The sequence below is a fragment of the Cupressus sempervirens genome, chromosome 1 (assembly GCF_028749045.1).
Source record: "Cupressus sempervirens isolate cs-2001-9-10 chromosome 1, ASM2874904v1, whole genome shotgun sequence".
In the NCBI taxonomy this organism is placed as follows: Eukaryota; Viridiplantae; Streptophyta; class Pinopsida; order Cupressales; family Cupressaceae; genus Cupressus; species Cupressus sempervirens.
In genome coordinates this window covers 63,525,419-63,532,884 of record NC_143118.1, presented here as the reverse complement: position 1 = coordinate 63,532,884, position 7,466 = coordinate 63,525,419, and the positions used below count along the sequence as shown (strand labels likewise).

General features: G+C 35.1%; 1 pseudogene across 1 annotated transcript; it reads right to left on the bottom strand.

Moving 5' to 3' along the window:
* Positions 1-223: 223 nt before the first annotated feature.
* On the bottom strand, positions 224-918 carry LOC149576159 (dirigent protein 23 pseudogene; annotated as a pseudogene). Its single transcript, XR_016356810.1, has one exon. The product of XR_016356810.1 is annotated as a dirigent protein 23 pseudogene (transcript).
* Positions 919-7,466: the final 6,548 nt, after the last annotated feature.

Here is a 7,466-nt window from a genome sequence, read left to right as displayed (position 1 = left end):
CTCATGATGTTTTCGATCTTTTGAAAATTGATCAAGTGTAAATTTTTGTGGGAGGATAGCCACATCCCGTAAACATTATGATGATGATTGATAGATGAGGGAAAATGATCTGAAATGTTGATGGAATTTTTTATTTTGAACATTTGACTTCAAACATGGTACTTTATTATTTACATTTATTTATTAGTTTCCTACCCATTATGAATTCAATGCAATTCGAGCATAAAAATTGATACTGACTATCTTGCGGTCACTTCTATTAGCCATTATATTTTGCTTTGAATCAAACGTGCACAAAATCATAACAATGCGGTCTCTAATCTACTTATCTAGTAATGAAGTCCAGTGGCATTGTAATGGACCACTGCATTGCCAGAGTGGAGGTCGAAGGAGTGAGTGTGGGCAAGACAATACCCTCGAGCCAGCCTGAATTTTCCACTTCCTCCCACGATCGCAATCTCTCTCACCTCGTTCAAAACGGCGTTGTGACCCACCACAGAAAGCGTACTGCCGTTGAACTCCCCTGCCTGAAAAACATAGGTGACCGCCATTAACAGGTGAAGCTCATCTTGGCTGACAAAAACATACAAACCCTGAGCTCTTCCCACCATTTTGGAGGTGGGCTGGGGCCCTTCTGTCAATGGGTCGTCCATCACCATTACCGCTCCAAATGAAGTCCGGGAAGTTTTAGTGGACGGAGCAGACGCCACCTCCACCGCCGTTGCATCTCTTCCCGAAACTCTGTCATGAAAATAAAACTGCAAATTGCTTTCTTTCTCCTTTCTTAATTTCAACTTGGCTGCTGTCCCAGTCGGTTTCAGAGCAAAGATGAGAATTATGAGGGCCACTGCAAATGACACAAATTGTGTATGAATCCCCATTATCTCTCAAATGATGTGGGGAATCAAGATAGGCCACCCTTTTAACCAGTAGATCAATATGGTGTCGGTGTCTGGACTCTACCCTAAAATATTGAATACTTGGGTTTGTCCCATCAAAGCATCTGGTCCCCATCTATAAAAATTCGATCACCGACATTATTTGGTTTTATTACTAACCTTTTATTGGTTGATCTCAGCGTACTTGGCCTTAAAGACCACAGATTGCTGTGAAGTGTTTTAATGGACGACCAGTTCTATCAGTTTTTGTTCCAAGTTCCTTAAATGTTTCAACTTACTCTAATATATGTGGCTGTCGTATTTGATAGGGTAGGCATGAGTTAAATGGCCGCACCGATGTACACCGGGTTCGGTTTGACTCTTGAATGATCATCTCTTGTAATTGTGAGTAACAACCGGTACGGTACTGTCTAGGGTGCAATTTATAGGACACGGCTATCTTCCATTCAAACTGTACCGTTGACCAATTTTAAAAGATCGAAAATATAAATTTCAACATTTGATCTTTATAATCTGCATAATTTATAGTTGAAAACAACAACAAAATTAGAAAAAAATCACTACATTTTTGTGAATCATGGGAAAAAAAAGTTTGATTTTGTTTTGTCTTCAGTGCATTTTGGATGGAGATTACCCGTCCCCAACTTATATGCATCTGTTTTTAATGGAAATATAAGTTATTTAGACTATTTAACACTTGATATAGGTACATATAGGTTGCCCTATATCCACTGTCCAACTAGTACACACTCGACAAAGAACAAGTGTTTGGAAGTCATGGGAAAAGATATGATTCCTTTTATAGTTAGCTTTGGCTAGTTTAGATTAGTTAATTAGAGTTGGAATTGATAAATAATATTGGAATTTAAGTAAATGGAATAGATATTGGAATTTTATTGAGTTAAAATGTTGATTTATAATGAAGAGTATGGAATAGGTTGCTGTGATTTAAGAGGTGTCCTTTTTTTAATGAATTGTTTTTTTTGTTAAATAAATAAAATTTGGTTTGAGGATCTAGGAATCAAGAAAATCAACACTCGAGGGAACAATGAAAAAATATTTGTAATACACATGGCCATCAAGAGAGAAGAGAGAAGGGAGGGGTGGGATACTAGAGAGGTCATAGTTACAAAGAGGGAGTTCATAAAGATAGGTCAATAAAAGAGGAAGTAGGAGGTGTAGATGGAGAGATACAATTAGAGAGGTAAGACATTCAAGACAAGAAATAGAAATTAGAGACATAATATGAGACAGAAGGTTGAGGTTATGAAAAATGGATGGAAAAGTGGAGTCTAATAAAAAGAGATAATTTAAGAATGTCAAAGCCATGATGTGAGCCATATATGGTGCATACCATACTTAGAGCATTCTCGACATATGGCATGCATCATATATGGTGCATGCCACCATACTTTGAACATTTTCTAAGTATGGCATATCTCATATTAATAGCTATGGGAAATACCAAGTCTTAAGCTTGGAAATTTTTTTTCTTGGGGGGTGGGGGTGGATCCAACACAAAGGTGTGGATGACTATAACAGGTTTCACAAGAATTAATCAAAAAACATATAACTCATATTTTTGTTTGTGTTTCCCCTCAAGTTTCCACATGATTTAATATAGACAAAATCATATATTGTGATATTGTTAAGCTATGTGTTAGTTATCTAACCATATTACTTATTTTGGGTTTTGATTGTGCTAAGCTTTATATCTCTTATTCTTACAATAAGTAGGTCCATTTTTTTATTAAAAAAAATTACATATAATTTTTCTAGTGTACATTTTGGCTCGTTCATCAAATTTTCAAACAAATTTAATTTTTAGAAACTAGAGTCCATTCTATAGAACTTAATAAAAATTTCATATTTTATTAGTTTTCAATTATTTCTAAGCTCAAATTTCATATTTTCAAGATCTATCCACCTTAAAAATTTGTAACAGATTATACGTTCATCAAAAAAAAAACCAAGAAACTGTGGATGAATTATATGGTGTTTTTTACTAAGGGAAATCTAGTTTTATAGGGACCAAACACCCAAAGTCTTACAACTAACATTAAAAATTAATATCCCAAAGTCTTACAACCAACATCATTCTAAAAATAGGCAAAATATAAACCAAGACAAGAACTAGGCACCGGTCAAAAACTGAAAAAAACATAGAATAGAGCCCCTAATACAACTAGAGACATTTAGCCAAAGACTAATTTTTCTTAATGGTAACAACATTTATATTGTTAACTTTCCTAACAATGCTATCAATAGGAGTAGCACCTTTGTCCTTACTCCCCAATCTCAGAGCAGAACCCAAATAGGATTCAAGGTTAGTCTCAACATTAGGATTTTGTGTACCTATATTGGCAGTATTCTTGTTCTTTGTACACTGATAAAAACTAGTATCATAGTATAAAAGCTTTAGAACTGGAAATAAGAGAAATACTTTAGGAAAGGCAATGAACTTCCTCTGCATGCTCATTAAGCTTCCTCAAACCCTCACCAATGTCCAACAAAGAAGACTTGCTAACATTGACCATTATGTCAAGCGCAACCTAAACACCACCAAACTTATTTTCCAACTTCTGAATTTTGGCTCATGATCTTGGTAGAAGTCAAATTCTTGCTATAAGAATTCGTCTTAGGGAAAAATGACACCAATATCAAGAAGCTCAAGAACTTAGCACAATATGGACCAACAATGTATGATTATAATAACAATATGAAAATGAATAATTGATAAATACACACTAGAAGTGTCTATATATGAAGGCCTCTAGGAAGACTAGGAGTTAGCAAAGTGATAAGCCTCACAACTAAGCACATGTCCACCAAGAGTGGATTATCCTTCATTGAGCACAGGAGTTTGTGCGATGATGAGAGGATAAGCTTACATAGGTGTATCTCATAAAAAGATGTTGTAGACACCATGTGCTTAATTAGAGTGCAAACGACTATGTTGTCTATATGACAACTCAAATGAATATGCAAACTCCTATGTTGTCAACAAGACAACTCATATGACTACGCATACTCCTATGTGTCTACATGACAACTAATATAATAATGCATTAACCTAAGTAAACTTAAGTAAAGTGTAAATAGTAATTAAGTATTTACATTAACACTTGCTACTAGCTAGCATATCATCGAATTTATGAAAATTTGAGGACTTGTACCTAATAGCATTTAACTTAGCTAAAATCAAATAAAAAATGTATTCTTGACTAACAAGAAAATAAAGTTCAATATTCTACCCACTGAAGCCTTACCTCTACAAATGGAGCCCTTCTCTAGAGAATTGTCATTACCCATATCCATTGAAATATTAATATGAATCATGTTTTCTTGTTCTACCTTCTTCTATTCCAATTTTAAATCAATAAGGAATGGTGGTGAATTAACCTTTTTCAAGGTGGGATTAGAGGATCCCACTGGGGTCCATCGTGCAAAGTGTCAAGATTTATGTTTCCCTTGGAAGGGGCCTTTTCCTTTTTCCTTGCCCTTCCCCTTCTCCAATGAGCTAGGGACATACTCCAAAGAAGAATCATAAATTGAGTCTACCTCTTAAGAAGAAACCACCCGCTTCCTGCGAGAAGATGAGGGAGCAACCGAAGGAGGATGTTTCCTCTTCTTTTGTACGTGTGAAATACTTCACCCCCATCATATTCAATGGACTCATGATCCACTCCTTCACTATCATAATGCATATGAACACTCTTCTTAAATTTAGAAGGGTCTTATAAAAATATTTCAAGGTCTTTGGCCTTTTCCATAATTAGAAGAATCAAACCCTCATGAAAAATAGGAGCCCAAGGTACTTTCTTATGGGCTTCCAAACTACGATTTGGGGAAAAGGCATTTATCATGACATAAATGGTTGAGAATCACCAAATGATAATTCAAAATGCATCCAAATCTACTGTCAAGAGTAAATACAACATAATAACTCCAACAACCTTTGATGAAGGCTTCTACACCATAGTTCACTCATAGCATAGTTTTGGTCTTTGTCTCACGTTCCCCAAGAAGAAAGCAATAATTCACCACCTTCGCAGCAAATTTCTTGTCCCTATAAGATTTGGTACCATTTCCATCCATCCTAAGGGAGAGAACCCAATACTTGAACGCATTCCAATAGTTGTGATAGGAATTGTTCACTTAATACCTACACTTATTGACTTAATGTCCAATTTTTTTGACAACATTGTACCAATACTTAAGACTTTAAAGTTGTCAGTACAATGCTAACTACCCAAAATTGAATAAAATGTACCCTTAGTTATAAAAATTAACCAATGATGTGATACCACATCAGCTATTCAACTATGGGTACCCTTTATGCACGACCATTGGTCTCACCTTTTTTTTTGGGTTGTTTTGGACAACTTGTCAAAAAGTATGTTGATATGGCATCATAACGGGTGGCGTGGACTTGAAACCTTAGTTATAAGTAGACGACTCGCCAAGTAAGTTGCTTAAAAAAATTGGTAGCGATTTGAAATTTTTACATTAGGTTTTGATAAGCGCAAAGTTAGGGTGTTCAAGTATTGGGTCCTCTCCCCTGGATAGCTTTGCAACTAACTCTTTGTTGATGCACAACTTCATATCACATACCTTGAGAACATCACTATCTCACCTATCCAAAAGAACCTCAATAAATAGGGCATTTACACCATCAATGCTTCCACATACAAAGTAAGCCCGCTAACATACAAATGTTCCCAAATTGGCATATTTAATCATTTATCATAAACAATGAGTTCTAACCTATTTTTGTCCCCATTCATTTTTGCACACAAGCACTATGCAAGCATAAACAAGAGAAAAACACCCAAACAATGGTAGAAAACCACATAGTAGTAGATAAAACCTCTATAATGGAGTCATTCACATCCATGAGTGAGAGTAATGAGAATGAAATAATAAGTTACTACAACCACTCATAAACATCATTTCTTAAGAGTTAGCTAAGCTCCACGGGATTTGATTCCAATCATTCCAATAGATGTGATCATGAGATGTCACACCAACATTTGCAAGGGAATTTGCATCACAAATAGCCTCATGGTACTTGTGAGAACCATGACACTCCACAAAGGTGAAAATAATGACTTCACATTGAATAAATAAATGTTTAATTATTTAGTTGGACAAACTTAACCTACTAATGCAATTAATAATGTTTAGAGAGTCACTCTCAACTCACATCATAGTTAATCCCTTGTCTCTTGTCATACTTAGGCCTAGATAGATAGACTATATTAGCTAACTTCTCACTAGGGTGCAAACATTCAAAAAAAAAACTGTTGACAATTTAGGGAGAGTGCACCAAATGCTATGTTATGTTCTCTCACATAAAACATTACCAATTTTTGTGCTCTTGCTAAATGCCTTCTTTGTTGCCTAAGAAGAGAGAAAATTGCAAAGGGAAAGGGTAAACTAACCATGAGAGAACGCATAGTTGAATCTCAAGGTGTTATAGTCAATCTTAAAGAAGAACCAACACTTGATGACATAATGGTTTCTCTATGTGACCCGCATATCTGCAAATTTACCACCCTCTAACCACAACTTTTGTTTCTACTACTAGAGCACCACCATCAATTTTTTAGTCACATTTTATTGGTAGATATTTTGTGCACAAAAGCACACCTTGAGAAAAAACATCATTGGAGGGAGTTGGATAGAATACAATGGTGCATTAACAAGTAAATATTGCTTGTTTTATTTCTAGTACTTCAATAATATCCCTCTCAATGTGGCAAAAAGATCATATTGGCAAAATTCGGTAATTGCAATGAATGTGGCAGGAAAAGGCTACAAGGTGCCTTCTTGTGCAGACTCAAGAGTGGGAGGTTAGTTCACTTATATTATTTTTTAAATGTTTTAACTTTGACTTTTTACTTTTAAATCTTGATAACTTATGTTGAGTTTAGCTTTTACAGTGTAGATAAAATTTGTGCTCTGTTTTTAGAATAATTACTAGTTTTGTCGAGTTTAAGTCATTTTTAAACCAAGATTATGTACTTAACATTGTTTTACTTCATATTTGTAAGTTTCTCACAAATAAAATTGGTAGGAAAGAAGTGGTGAAATAGAAAAAAAAATGTCATGGAAATAATTTGGTTGCACCATTCTTTCCAAGGATACAAAAATGAAACGGATTGCACTATCATCAATTTTTTGGTTTCTTACAAGGATGGTGTCCAACAAAGTGAAGAATGTTGAAACTTTATCTCCAATGTTAAAAAAAATTGTAATGGAGCTGAGAATTGATAATGTCGTGCAAATAATCACTGATAATGCAACAACATATGCAACATCCTATAGGGTCCTTCAAGACAAATATAGTACACATTTTAGACACCTTGTGCAACACATATCCTTGACATTCTTTTAGAGGACATAAGAAAACTAGTTTGGGTGAGAAGGGTTGTAGAGGATGCAAGGAAGATAACAAAAAACCTCTACAATCACCCTTGGGGTTCTTATCTTGATGAAATAACACGTAGAAGGGAAGGAGTTGGTCAAAGAAGGTGTCACAAGGTTTACAATGATTTTCTTAAC